Consider the following 15,381-nt stretch of genomic DNA (forward strand, 5'->3'; position numbering starts at 1 on the left):
AATAGACCAAGTTATGTCTCAAATTGTTCAAGAACGTGAAAAGCTCCTCTATGGAGAGAGTTTAGCAATTCCAAAGCATCAATGTGGACCGTTCTACTCTATTTAGTGTTCTTAGAAGTCTAACTTGCTAGTTGAGCCTTTGTGCCACGTTTCGTAAGGTAAAGACGCGAATAGACCAAGTTATGTCTCAAATTGCACAAAAACGTGAAAAGCTCCCCTATGGAGAGAGTTGAGCAATTCCAATGCATCAATGTGGACCGTTGTACTCTATTTAGTGCAATTAAAAGTCTAACTTGCTAGTTGAGCCTTCGTGCCACGTTTCGTAAGGTAAAGAGGCGAATAGACCAAGTTATGTCTCAAATTGCTCAAAAACGTGAAAAGCTCCTCTATGGAAAGAGTTGAGCAATTCCAAACCATCAATGTGGTCCGTTGTACTCTATTTAGTGTTCTTAGAAGTCTAACTTGCTAGTTGAGCCTTCGTGCCACGTTTCGTAAGGTAAAGACGCGAATAGACCAAGTTATGTCTCAAATTGCACAACAACGTGAAAAGCTCCTCTATGGAGAGAGTTTAGCAATTCCAAAGCATCAATGTGGACCGTTCTACTCTATTTAGTGTTCTTAGAAGTCTAACTTGCTAGTTGAGCCTTCGTGCCACGTTTCGTAAGGTAAAGACGCGAATAGACCAAGTTATGTCTCAAATTGCACAACAACGTGAAAAGCTCCTCTATGGAGAGAGTTGAGCAATTCCAAAGCATCAATGTGGACTGTTGTCCTCTATTTAGTGCTCTTAAAAGTCTAACTTGCTAGTTGAGCCTTCATGCCATGTTTCGTAAGGTAATGACGCGAATAGACCAAGTTATGTTTGAAATTGCACAAAAACGTGAAAAGCTTTTCTATGGAGAGAATTGAGCAATTCCAAAGCATCAATGTGGACCGTTCTACTCTATTTAGTGTTCTTAGAAGTCTAACTTACTAGTTGAGCCTTCGTGCCACGTTTCGTAAGGTAAAGACGCGAATAGACCAAGTTATGTCTCAAATTGCACAAAAACGTGAAAAGCTCCTCTATGGAGAGAGTTGAGCAATTCCAAAGCATCAATGTGGACCGTTCTACTCTATTTAGTGTTCTTAGAAGTCTAACTTGCTAGTTGAGCCTTCGTGCCACGTTTCGTAAGGTAAAGACGCGAATAGACCAAGTTATGTCTCAAATTGCACAACAACGTGAAAAGCTCCTCTATGGAGAGAGTTTAGCAATTCCAAAGCATCAATGTGGACCGTTCTACTCTATTTAGTGTTCTTAGAAGTCTAACTTGCTAGTTGAGCCTTCGTGCCACGTTTCGTAAGGTAAAGACGCGAATAGACCAAGTTATGTCTCAAATTGCACAAAAACGTGAAAAGCTCCTCTATGGAGAGAGTTGAGCAATTTCAAAGCATCAATGTGGACCGTTCTACTCTATTTAGTGTTCTTAGAAGTCTAACTTGCTAGTTGAGCCTTTGTGCCACGTTTCATAAGGTAAAGACGCGAATAGACCAAGTTATGTCTCAAATTGCACAAAAACGTGAAAAGCTCCTCTATGGAGAGAGTTGAGCAATTCCAAAGCATCAATGTGGACCGTTGTACTCTATTTAGTGCTTTTAAAAGTCTAACTTGCTAGCTGAGCCTTCGTGCCATGTTTCGTAAGGTAAAGAGGCGAATAGACCAAGTTATGTCTCAAATTGTTCAAGAACGTGAAAAGCTCCTCTATGGAGAGAGTTTAGCAATTCCAAAGCATCAATGTGGACCGTTCTACTCTATTTAGTGTTCTTAGAAGTCTAACTTGCTAGTTGAGCCTTTGTGCCACGTTTCGTAAGGTAAAGACGCGAATAGACCAAGTTATGTCTCAAATTGCACAAAAACGTGAAAAGCTCCCCTATGGAGAGAGTTGAGCAATTCCAATGCATCAATGTGGACCGTTGTACTCTATTTAGTGCAATTAAAAGTCTAACTTGCTAGTTGAGCCTTCGTGCCACGTTTCGTAAGGTAAAGAGGCGAATAGACCAAGTTATGTCTCAAATTGCTCAAAAACGTGAAAAGCTCCTCTATGGAAAGAGTTGAGCAATTCCAAACCATCAATGTGGTCCGTTGTACTCTATTTAGTGTTCTTAGAAGTCTAACTTGCTAGTTGAGCCTTCGTGCCACGTTTCGTAAGGTAAAGACGCGAATAGACCAAGTTATGTCTCAAATTGCACAACAACGTGAAAAGCTCCTCTATGGAGAGAGTTTAGCAATTCCAAAGCATCAATGTGGACCGTTCTACTCTATTTAGTGTTCTTAGAAGTCTAACTTTCTAGTTGAGCCTTCGTGCCACGTTTCGTAAGGTAAAGACGCGAATAGACCAAGTTATGTCTCAAATTGCACAACAACGTGAAAAGCTCCTCTATGGAGAGAGTTGAGCAATTCCAAAGCATCAATGTGGACTGTTGTCCTCTATTTAGTGCTCTTAAAAGTCTAACTTACTAGTTGAGCCTTCATGCCATGTTTCGTCAGGTAATGACGCGAATAGACCAAGTTATGTTTGAAATTGCACAAAAACGTGAAAAGCTCCTCTATGGAGAGAATTGAGCAATTCCAAAGCATCAATGTGGACCGTTCTACTCTATTTAGTGTTCTTAGAAGTCTAACTTGCTAGTTGAGCCTTCGTGCCACGTTTCGTAAGGTAAAGACGCGAATAGACCAAGTTATGTCTCAAATTGTTCAAGAACGTGAAAAGCTCCTCTATGGAGAGAGTTTAGCAATTCCAAAGCATCAATGTGGACCGTTCTACTCTATTTAGTGTTCTTAGAAGTCTAACTTGCTAGTTGAGCCTTTGTGCCACGTTTCGTAAGGTAAAGACGCGAATAGACCAAGTTATGTCTCAAATTGCACAAAAACGTGAAAAGCTCCCCTATGGAGAGAGTTGAGCAATTCCAATGCATCAATGTGGACCGTTGTACTCTATTTAGTGCAATTAAAAGTCTAACTTGCTAGTTGAGCCTTCGTGCCACGTTTCGTAAGGTAAAGACGCGAATAGACCAAGTTATGTCTCAAATTGCACAAAAACGTGAAAAGCTCCCCTATGGAGAGAGTTGAGCAATTCCAATGCATCAATGTGGACCGTTGTACTCTATTTAGTGCAATTAAAAGTCTAACTTGCTAGTTGAGCCTTCGTGCCACGTTTCGTAAGGTAAAGAGGCGAATAGACCAAGTTATGTCTCAAATTGCACAAAAACGTGAAAAGCTCCTCTATGGAGAGAGTTTAGCAATTCCAAAGCATCAATGTGGACCGTTCTACTCTATTTAGTGTTCTTAGAAGTCTAACTTGCTAGTTGAGCCTTCGTGCCACGTTTCGTAAGGTAAAGACGCGAATAGACCAAGTTATGTCTCAAATTGCACAACAACGTGAAAAGCTCCTCTATGGAGAGAGTTGAGCAATTCCAAAGCATCAATGTGGACTGTTGTCCTCTATTTAGTGCTCTTAAAAGTCTAACTTACTAGTTGAGCCTTCATGCCATGTTTCGTCAGGTAATGACGCGAATAGACCAAGTTATGTTTGAAATTGCACAAAAACGTGAAAAGCTCCTCTATGGAGAGAATTGAGCAATTCCAAAGCATCAATGTGGACCGTTCTACTCTATTTAGTGTTCTTAGAAGTCTAACTTGCTAGTTGAGCCTTCGTGCCACGTTTCGTAAGGTAAAGACGCGAATAGACCAAGTTATGTCTCAAATTGCACAAAAACGTGAAAAGCTCCTCTATGGAGAGAGTTGAGCAATTCCAAAGCATCAATGTGGACCGTTCTACTCTATTTAGTGTTCTTAGAAGTCTAACTTGCTAGTTGAGCCTTCGTGCCACGTTTCGTAAGGTAAAGACGCGAATAGACCAAGTTATGTCTCAAATTGCATAAAAAAGCGAAAAGCTCCTCTATGGAGAGAGTTGAGCAATTCCAAAGCATCAATGTGGACCTTTCTACTCTATTTAGTGTTCTTAGAAGTCTAACTTGCTAGTTGAGCCTTCGTACCACGTTTCGTAAGGTAAAGACGCGAATAGACCAAGTTATGTCTCAAATTGCACAAAAACGTGAAAAGCTCCCCTATGGAGAGAGTTGAGCAATTCCAATGCATCAATGTGGACCGTTGTACTCTATTTAGTGCAATTAAAAGTCTAACTTGCTAGTTGAGCCTTCGTGCCACGTTTCGTAAGGTAAAGAGGCGAATAGACCAAGTTATGTCTCAAATTGCACAAAAACGTGAAAAGCTCCTCTATGGAGAGAGTTTAGCAATTCCAAAGCATCAATGTGGACCGTTCTACTCTATTTAGTGTTCTTAGAAGTCTAACTTGCTAGTTGAGCCTTCGTGCCACGTTTCGTAAGGTAAAGACGCGAATAGACCAAGTTATGTCTCAAATTGCACAAAAACGTGAAAAGCTCCTCTATGGAGAGAGTTGAGCAATTTCAAAGCATCAATGTGGACCGTTCTACTCTATTTAGTGTTCTTAGAAGTCTAACTTGCTAGTTGAGCCTTTGTGCCACGTTTCATAAGGTAAAGACGCGAATAGACCAAGTTATGTCTCAAATTGCACAAAAACGTGAAAAGCTCCTCTATGGAGAGAGTTGAGCAATTCCAAAGCATCAATGTGGACCGTTGTACTCTATTTAGTGCTCTTAAAAGTCTAACTTGCTAGCTGAGCCTTCGTGCCATGTTTCGTAAGGTAAAGAGGCGAATAGACCAAGTTATGTCTCAAATTGTTCAAGAACGTGAAAAGCTCCTCTATGGAGAGAGTTTAGCAATTCCAAAGCATCAATGTGGACCGTTCTACTCTATTTAGTGTTCTTAGAAGTCTAACTTGCTAGTTGAGCCTTTGTGCCACGTTTCGTAAGGTAAAGACGCGAATAGACCAAGTTATGTCTCAAATTGCACAAAAACGTGAAAAGCTCCCCTATGGAGAGAGTTGAGCAATTCCAATGCATCAATGTGGACCGTTGTACTCTATTTAGTGCAATTAAAAGTCTAACTTGCTAGTTGAGCCTTCGTGCCACGTTTCGTAAGGTAAAGAGGCGAATAGACCAAGTTATGTCTCAAATTGCTCAAAAACGTGAAAAGCTCCTCTATGGAAAGAGTTGAGCAATTCCAAACCATCAATGTGGTCCGTTGTACTCTATTTAGTGTTCTTAGAAGTCTAACTTGCTAGTTGAGCCTTCGTGCCACGTTTCGTAAGGTAAAGACGCGAATAGACCAAGTTATGTCTCAAATTGCACAACAACGTGAAAAGCTCCTCTATGGAGAGAGTTTAGCAATTCCAAAGCATCAATGTGGACCGTTCTACTCTATTTAGTGTTCTTAGAAGTCTAACTTTCTAGTTGAGCCTTCGTGCCACGTTTCGTAAGGTAAAGACGCGAATAGACCAAGTTATGTCTCAAATTGCACAACAACGTGAAAAGCTCCTCTATGGAGAGAGTTGAGCAATTCCAAAGCATCAATGTGGACTGTTGTCCTCTATTTAGTGCTCTTAAAAGTCTAACTTACTAGTTGAGCCTTCATGCCATGTTTCGTCAGGTAATGACGCGAATAGACCAAGTTATGTTTGAAATTGCACAAAAACGTGAAAAGCTCCTCTATGGAGAGAATTGAGCAATTCCAAAGCATCAATGTGGACCGTTCTACTCTATTTAGTGTTCTTAGAAGTCTAACTTGCTAGTTGAGCCTTCGTGCCACGTTTCGTAAGGTAAAGACGCGAATAGACCAAGTTATGTCTCAAATTGCACAAAAACGTGAAAAGCTCCTCTATGGAGAGAGTTGAGCAATTCCAAAGCATCAATGTGGACCGTTCTACTCTATTTAGTGTTCTTAGAAGTCTAACTTGCTAGTTGAGCCTTCGTGCCACGTTTCGTAAGGTAAAGACGCGAATAGACCAAGTTATGTCTCAAATTGCATAAAAACGCGAAAAGCTCCTCTATGGAGAGAGTTGAGCAATTCCAAAGCATCAATGTGGACCTTTCTACTCTATTTAGTGTTCTTAGAAGTCTAACTTGCTAGTTGAGCCTTCGTACCACGTTTCGTAAGGTAAAGACGCGAATAGACCAAGTTATGTCTCAAATTGCACAACAACGTGAAAAGCTCCTCTATGGAGAGAGTTGAGCAATTCCAAAGCATCAATGTGGACTGTTGTCCTCTATTTAGTGCTCTTAAAAGTCTAACTTGCTAGTTGAGCCTTCGTGCCACGTTTCATATGGTAAAGAGGCGAATAGACCAAGTTATGTCTCAAATTGCTCAAAAACAAGAAAAGCTCCTCTATGGAGAGAGTTGAGCAATTCCAAAGCATCAATGTGGACCGTTGTACTGTATTTAGTGCTCTTAAAAGTCTACCATGCTAGTTGAGCCTTCGTGCCACGTTTCGTAAGGTAAAGAGGCGAATAGACCATGTTATGTCTCAAATTGCTCAAAAAGGTGAAAAGCTCCTCTATGGAGAGAGTTGAGCAATTCCAAAGCATCAATGTGGACCGTTCTACTCTATTTAGTGTTCTTAGAAGTCTAACTTGCTTGTTGAGCCTTCGTGCCACGTTTCGTAAGGTAAAGAGGCGAATAGACCAAGTTATGTCTCAAATGGCTAAAAAACAAGAAAAGCTCGTCTATGGAGAGAGTTGAGCAATTCCAAAGCATCAATGTGGACCGTTGTACTCTATTTAGTGCTCTTAAAAGTCTAACTTGCTAGTTGAGCCTTCGTGCCACGTTTCGTAAGGTAAAGAGGCGAATAGACCAAGTTATGTCTCAAATTGCTCAAAAACGTGAAAAGCTCCTCTTTGGAGAGAGTTGAGCAATTCCAAAGCATCAATGTGGACCGTTGTACTCTATTTAGTGCTCTTAAAAGTCTAACTTGCTAGTTGAGCCTTCGTGCCATGTTTCGTAAGGTAAAGACGCGAATAGACCAAGGTATGTCTCAAATTGCACAAAAACGTGAGAAGCTCCTCTATGGAGAGAGTTGAGCAATTCCAAAGCATCAATGTGGACCGTTCTACTCTATTTAGTGTTCTTAGAAGTCTAACTTGCTAGTTGGGCCTTCGTGCCACGTTTCGTAAGGTAAAGAGGCGAATACACCAAGTTATGTCTCAAATGGCTAAAAAACAAGAAAAGCTCGTCTATGGAGAGAGTTGAGCAATTCCAAAGCATCAATGTGGACCGTTGTACTCTATTTAGTGCTCTTAAAAGTCTAACTTGCTAGTTGAGCCTTCCTGCCACGTTTCGTAAGGTAAAGACGCGAATAGACCAAGTTATGTCTCAAATTGCACAAAAACGTGAAAAGTGTTGGATCGGATGGCACCACAAGAGGGGGGGTGAATTGTGATCTTAATCAAATTTAGACTAAGTCACCTCTTTTTTATTTCAATTGAGTTTCACCCTAAGCGGAAGCAATTTAAATAAGTTGAATATAAATGTATGCAAAGATAATCACATAAATCAAACTTATCAACAAGAATCAAGTCAAATGATCAAAATGAATATCACACACCAAAACAAGTTGTAATGAAGCACAAAATCAGATTCAACAAATGTATGCACAAGCTTGATTCTATCACCCTAGATGTCCAATTTCAAGTATGCAATGCAAGTATGATATGCTAAATGAAATTGCTGTAAAGTAAAGAGGGCAAAGAGATTTATAGTGGTTCGGCTTAACCCAAGCCTACTCCACTCCCCAAGTCCCACTTGGGAATTTCAAACACTCCACTATAGCTTGTTCAACCGAGTCAAGCGGAACTCATACAACCAGTGTTTTTGTAGCTCAAACACCAAACTTTACACACCGTGTGGTTTATAGCTCACCACACCAAACTCTACACACCGTGTGGTTTGTAGCTCACCACACTAACTTAATCAACAAAATACAAGCTCAAAAATGGCTCTAAGAATAGCCGGGTATGAGATAAGTTTAGGCTCAAAGGCTGGCTCTTTAGTAGCTGGATTTGTAAGTGTTCAGACTCAATTTATGTTCTGGAAATCAGATTGTTCAAGTAAGAAAATGGCTCTTGAGGAAATGATAAGAATCAAGTAAGAAAGGCTCAAGAGTAACAATAAAGCTTTACTTGGCTAGTGTGTATGATCTCTCTTCAAAATCAAGTATGTAATCAAGGAATGAATGAGTGAAAGAATGAAAGCTTAGAAGATGAAGAACACTAGAGAGAGAGAGTGTAATTTTCGGCCAAGTATATGCACCATAGACAAAGAGTTAGTTTTTATAGAAAAATTGTGGAGTGTAAGCTCATGAAATGAGGGCCATTGGATTGATATGAAAGATATGGACCCTTGGATCATTATAGACTTTAGAAGGCTTAGAGAAGTGTGAAAATGTTTACAACAAGTCTCTTTTGGTAGGAAGAAATAATGGTTTTTGGATGGATATAGACTTTGGAGGCCACCTTGAAAGATACAACAATTGACTTGAGAAAAGTTTGTCTTTTAGGTGGAGTAAATCATGACTTTTGGATGGATATAGACTTTAGAGGCATCTTGAAAGATACAACAATTGACTTGAGAAAAGTTTGTCTCTTAGGTGGAATAAATGATGGCCTTTGGATCAAATGAAGATTCAATTTTGGCCATAGGATGTAAAGTAGGAGAGATAAGAATAAAGCTTGAATCTTTGGCCATTGGATTAAAATGTGATTTTGATGTAGAGAGAATATGATCCATTGGATGTGGAGTGTCTTGGTGGGAAGGAGAAATGGTTTTGAAATAAAGCTTCCCACACATGTGAAGAGAAAAACTTGTCATAAGACTTGTTGTACCTCTTGTCTCCTCCTTTCAAATTAACTTTTCCTTCTCTTCTCTTTTTGGCTCCAAGTCTTCTAGTTAAGATGTAACTATGGTTAACTTGTCTTATTTGCCATGTCATCAATGCCATGTCATCAATGCCATGTCAACAATGCCATGTCAGCTGCCACATCACGTCCGTCGATTCTGACTTTGACTAGAAAGTTAATTTTACTTCAATTGATCCCAATTAAGCTCCAAGACATCTTTGGCAAAACTTGACTTATGTTGACCACGAAATTGTCTTTCTTAATCATGTTTGACACTGATTAAGCCTTCACTAATGTTGGTCAAGGATGACATTAGGACCAATTTACGTTTTGGTCACCCTACACACAAATCATACTCAAGACATGCTATGTAAATCCTTTTAGGATTTCTTGCAATTAGTCCACGTTAGTTCAATAATCAAATCATCAAATAAGCACAATTGAACTAGTTTAATATAAGTCTTGAATTCCTAAATTAATCAAGTAGGCATATGCGCCTAGGTTTCTCAATACAATCAATAGATCAAAGTTCAATCAAAACATGCCGTTGTAATCACTCAAACATATATTCAACATTCTCCCCCTTTTGATGATTACAAAATAACTTATGTAACTTTGAGCTATTTTCTTTAATTCACATGAGAAACTCTCCCCCTCACATTATGCTTCACACAAATAAACTTCCTATAAGCATATGTTTCAATAAACACAAGGGAATTGCAATTCAAGACAAATAAAGTATCAATAGGCAAGGTCTATACAATATGACATTCAAGTTCCTCCCCCTTAACCTATGCATATCAAACTTTAAAGTTCAAAGTATATTTCTCCCCCTTTATTTTGTAAATGCATCCAAAAGGTGTTCAATATAAGCAATGCATAAAATTCATACACATATCAAGGAATCATTCTCATGCCAAGATTACCTCTTAAAAATTCAAATCTCTCTTGGTTTAGAGGTTTCGTTAGTATGTCCGCAAGTTGGTTCATTGTGTCCACATAATCTAATTTAATTGTCCCTTGAGTCACATGGTCTCTAATAAAATGATGCCTAATTTCAATATGTTTAGCCTTAGAATGATGCACCGGATTTTTAGAAAGGCTAATGGCACTAGTATTATCACAATATATAGGAATATCTTTTAATTTAAGTCCAAAATCATTTAGTTGTTGTCTAATCCATAAGAGTTGAGCACAACAACTCCCTATAGCCATATATTCAGCTTCGGTGGTAGATAGGGCTACACAAGGTTGTTTCTTGGAGAACCAAGAAATAAGCATACTCCCTAGGAATTGACATGTACCCGAAGTACTCTTTCTATTTATCTTACACCCAGCAAAATCAGCATCACTATATGCATATAAATCAAACAAAGAATTTTTATCATACCATATGCCAAGAGTTGATATATGTCTAAGATACCTAAATATTCTCTTAACCGCTAGGAAATGAGAATGCATAGGCTGACTCTGAAATCTAGCACACATGCATACACTAAACATAATGTCGGGTCTACTAGAAGTCAAATACAAAAGTGAGCCAATCATGGACCTATACATTTTAGAATCATAAGGCTGTCCATTTTCATCTTTGTCAAGCTTAGTAGACACACTCATGGGAGTAGGAGAAGGATTCAAGGAATCAAAACCACACTTTTTAAGCATATCATGAATATATTTAGTTTGACTAATATGTATACCTTTCTTAGTTTGTTTAACTTGTAGTCCTAAATAGAAGGTAAGTTCACCCATCATAGACATCTCAAATTCACTTTTCATGCACAACTCAAATTCTTTGCACATAGCATCATTAGTAGCACCAAATATAATGTCATCTACATATATTTGAACAATAAGCATGTCATGACCTTTTTCCTTTAAGAACAAAGTGCTATCAATTCTTCCTCTTTTAAAACCATTTTGAATTAAGAATGAGGAAAGTCTATCATACCATGCCCTAGGTGCTTGTTTCAAACCATACAAGGCTTTTGTCAATTTATAAACATGGTTTGGAAAGTTAGGATCTTCAAATCCGGGTGGTTGCTTTACATACACATTCTCATTGATAAAACCATTCAAAAATGCACTTTTGACATCCATTTGATAAAGTTTAAAACCTTTGAAACATGCAAATGCCATAAGCAACCTAATAGCTTCTAACCTAGCTACGGGGGCAAATGTTTCTTCATAGTCAATCCCTTCTTCTTGGTTGTACCCTTGTGCAACCAACCTAGCCTTGTTTCTAATAACTTCACCATCTTCATTCATTTTGTTCTTAAACACCCATTTAGTTCCAATTATGGTTTGGTCTTTAGGTCTTGGAACTAGATGCCAAACTTCATTCCTAGTGAATTGATTCAACTCATCTTGCATAGCAATAATCCATTTATCATCAAGCAAAGCATCATCAATGTTTCTAGGTTCTACTTGAGAAATCAAGGCATAAGAACCATGCACATCAACAATTAAAGCAGTATTCATTAAATTTGCAGTCACATTATCTACCACATTAGCATGCATATCACCATCATTAGGAGCTAAGTGAGATCTACGAGTCCTTACCCCTTGATGCAAATCGCCAATTATGAGTTGTTTGGGATGCTTGTGTTTGTCCTTCACTTGCAGCCATGATGTAGGAGCTGTAGTTTCACTATTGGAGGCCACGGGTGCAACCTCACTTTCTTCCAAGCCCACGGGTGCATCACTATTTTGTGTCTCCTCGTGCTCATTTCCTCCCTCTTTGCTTGGTCCATCATCTTTAGGTGTAGGAGAGTCATCTTTATCATCTTTTAAGCTCAACTTCTCCAAACCTAACTCAATGTCATCATTCTCAAGCAAAGGGTCAAATGCAAGAGTTTCAATAAATTTAACATGAATGGACTCTTCTATTCTCCTAGACTTTGGATTGTAAACTCTATAAGCTCTAGAAGTTAAAGCATAGCCAACAAATACACAAGGAGTAGATTTTGCATCAAATTTATCTAAGTCATCCTTAGTGTTTAGTACATAACATTTGCAACCAAAAACTCTAAAGTAATCAACCTTAGGTTTTCTATCATTCCAAATCTCATAAGGTGTCTTATTTATCTTCTTTCTAATAGACAACCTATTTGTAACATAGCATGCACAATTAATGGCCTCGGCCCACAAGAACTTAGGCAAATCATGTTCACAAAGCATAGTCCTAGCAATTTCTTGTAAAGTTCTATTCTTCCTTTCTACCACCCCATTTTGTTGGGGTGTCCTAGGTGAAGAGAAATCATGTCTAATGCCATATTCATCACATAGATCAATAAATGCATGATTATCAAATTCTCCTCCATGATCACTCCTAATCTTGCTAATGCTTATGTTCTTTTCATTTTGAAGCCTCTTGATTAGTTTTGAAAACTCATGAATGGTCTCATGTTTATGTGCAAGGAAAATCACCCAAGTATATCTAGAATAATCATCAACAATTACAAAGGCATAGGATCTACCACCTACACTTTTAACTCTACTTGGACCAAACAAATCAAGATGCAAAAGTTCTAAAACCCTAGTAGTTGAAATCTGGTTTTTAGACTTGAAAGACTCCCTAGTGTGTTTTCCTCTAATGCATGGCTCACAAGCATCATACATGTCAAAGTTCAAAGAAGGTATGCCTCTAACAAGATTATTTCTAACCAATTTTTCAATTGTAGAAATTCCTATATGTCCTAATCTTCTATGCCATATATTCACATCACTAACATTGGAAATCAAGCATTTAAGTTTGCAATCATTCAAGTCTTTCAAATTAATAGAATACACATTACCATCTCTTTTTCCTACAAGCACACATTCATTCATGGCATTTAAAAACTCACACTTTGAATCATCAAAACATATGCGCAAGCCACCATCACACAATTGAGAAATACTAAGAAGGTTAAAAGATAATCCATCAACTAATTGCACATTAGAGATAGAGAAAGAGGATACATCACCTATGGATCCTTGACCAAGGATCCTACCCTTCTTGTTGTCACCAAAAGTCACATGACCACCATTAGAGAACTTCTTGAGAGAAGAAAAAGAACTTGAGTTCCCGGTCATGTGTCTTGAGCAACCACTATCCAAGTACCACTTGGAAGCCTTAGAACTTTTGATTTTCAAGAACACCTACATTAGTTCAATTCGCTTTAGGTACCCAATTTCTTTTGGGTCCTAGGAGGTTAGCATCAAGAATCTTGGTTCCCTTTGGAACCCACATTTGCTTAACTTTCTTGCCAAACACATATTGAAACTTTGGAAAAACTTTGGCATTCAAGTTATGCATATATGCATCATTTGAAGAATGAAATGAAGTGCTAGCATACATAGAGCCTTGTGGAGCTCTAGGAGCCCTAGAATTCCTTATGGGTTGCCCTAATTTCTTAGGAAACCCTACGGGTCTCTTGGGACCAGATTTGATATCCTTCTTCCAAGGCTGATTTGGCACACCCCTAATGGGAATAGGCCTATGTCTCACGGATTGGACAAATGATACATGTTCATGATGTGATTTCGAAGTGCTAGCATGCATATCATTCAAAGCATTGTAGTTAGGAGGTGAAAAAATCATTTTCTTAGGAAAACAATCATCCTTCATGTCATTCAAGGAATGCAAATATCCATGTGATACGAAAGATGTAGAAATATCATGCATATCACATTTCTTCAATTTTACATCATCACCAACATAACCTAAACCCGATTTGTCCAAAGATTGTCGAAGGCATGATAAGAGTGAATCAAGTCTAGAAGATCCCACACTAAACTTCGAGAAAGATTTCTCTAGATCCTCATATCTCAATTTCAAAGCGTCTAATTCATTTTGAACAATAGAGTCATCGTGTGACTCTTGGTTCTCATTAGGCACAATAGCAATCAATTTCAAATCATCATACTCTTCTTGCAAGGTACTAAGTTTAAATTGCAAATCTTCAATCAAAGGTTCATGATCACACTTAGACATGTTATTCGCACACATGGCAGCAAGCATATCGCACTTTTCATCACATTTAGCATTGAGATCATCAATGGTCTTTTCATGCTCTTCTACCTTAGCATTTAAACAATCAATCTCATTTTTCAATTGTTTCTTTTCCTTATGCATTTTTCTATTCTTATCATTCATGTCATTAAGTAAGGAAAGCAAATCATCAATAGACACATCATCATCATCATTATCAAAAGAGTTTACCTCCTCATCCGGATTGGATGAGTTTCCTTTGGCCATCAAGCAAAGTCTAGCAACCTCATCCTCACTTGAAGTGCTTTCGGAGTCCGAATCACTCCATGTAGCTTTGAAGGCTCTCTTGGTTTGCTCCTTGCTCTTATCTTTCTTCTTTGGACACTCATACTTCATGTGCCCCTTCTTGCCACACTCAAAGCACCTCAAATCTTTGTCTTGCTCCTCATAGTTCCCTTTGGAGTCGCTTTGATCCCCACGGCCAGATTTGAAGTTGTCCCTCATTGAGTGGCCAAAAGGTTTACCACCTTGCTTCTTCTTGTTTATCAAGTATCTCTTGAACCTCCTTGTCATTAGGGCTACTTCCTCATCACTCAAATCATCTCCACTATCACCCTTGGAGGCAAAAGCAATGCTCTTCTTTTTGGTGTCCTCTTTTTGAGCTTCTCTTGCCTTCAAGTTTGTCTCATATACCAGAAGTGATCCTACAAGCTCATCCAACTTCAAAATTTTGAGATCTTTAGCTTCTTGGATGGCAGTCACTTTGGCATCCCATGCTTCCGGAAGACTTCTCAAGTACTTTTGCACCTTTTCTTGATTGGAGAATGTCTTCCCTAAAGATTCAAGAGAATTCAGAATTTTGGTTAGTCTAATATCCATATCGGTAATAGACTCATGTGGAAACATAGTGAACAATTCATATGAATGCATGAGCATGTTAATCTTAGACTCCTTTACTTGATTAGTTCCCTCATGCTTCATCTCTAACCTAGTCCACATATCTTGAGCCGAAATGCATGTAGAAATATGTTTAGCTTCAATTGAATTCAATGCATTAAATAAAATAGACATAGCTTTAGCATTCAAAGAAATCTTTTTCTTATCATTATCATCCCATTTATCCCTAGGTTTTGAAATCTCTTTTTCGACATCACCGATCTTGGTGGTGATGGTAGGCTCATAAGGTCCATCCTCTATGACATACCACAAATCAATATCAAGAGACATGAAATAAAGTTTCATTCTCATTTTCCAATGGTCATAGTCTTCTCCATTAAAGAATGGAGGTCTACCACTAGATTGACCCTCTAACACATGATCATGTCTACCACTAGTAGATGCCATCATATAAATCACTAATAATGCACAAGAAAATTACTTCTATATGCAAGGGAAGACAAGCTCCGATACCACTTGTTGGATCGGATGGCACCACAAGAGGGGGGGTGAATTGTGATCTTAATCAAATTTAGACTAAGTCACCTCTTTTTATTTCAATTGAGTTTCACCCTAAGCGGAAGCAATTTAAATAAGTTGAATATAAATGTATGCAAAGATAATCACATAAATCAAACTTATCAACAAGAATCAAGTCAAAT

The sequence above is a fragment of the Tripterygium wilfordii genome, chromosome 4 (genome assembly GCF_013401445.1).
Source record: "Tripterygium wilfordii isolate XIE 37 chromosome 4, ASM1340144v1, whole genome shotgun sequence".
NCBI lineage: Eukaryota > Viridiplantae > Streptophyta > Magnoliopsida > Celastrales > Celastraceae > Tripterygium > Tripterygium wilfordii.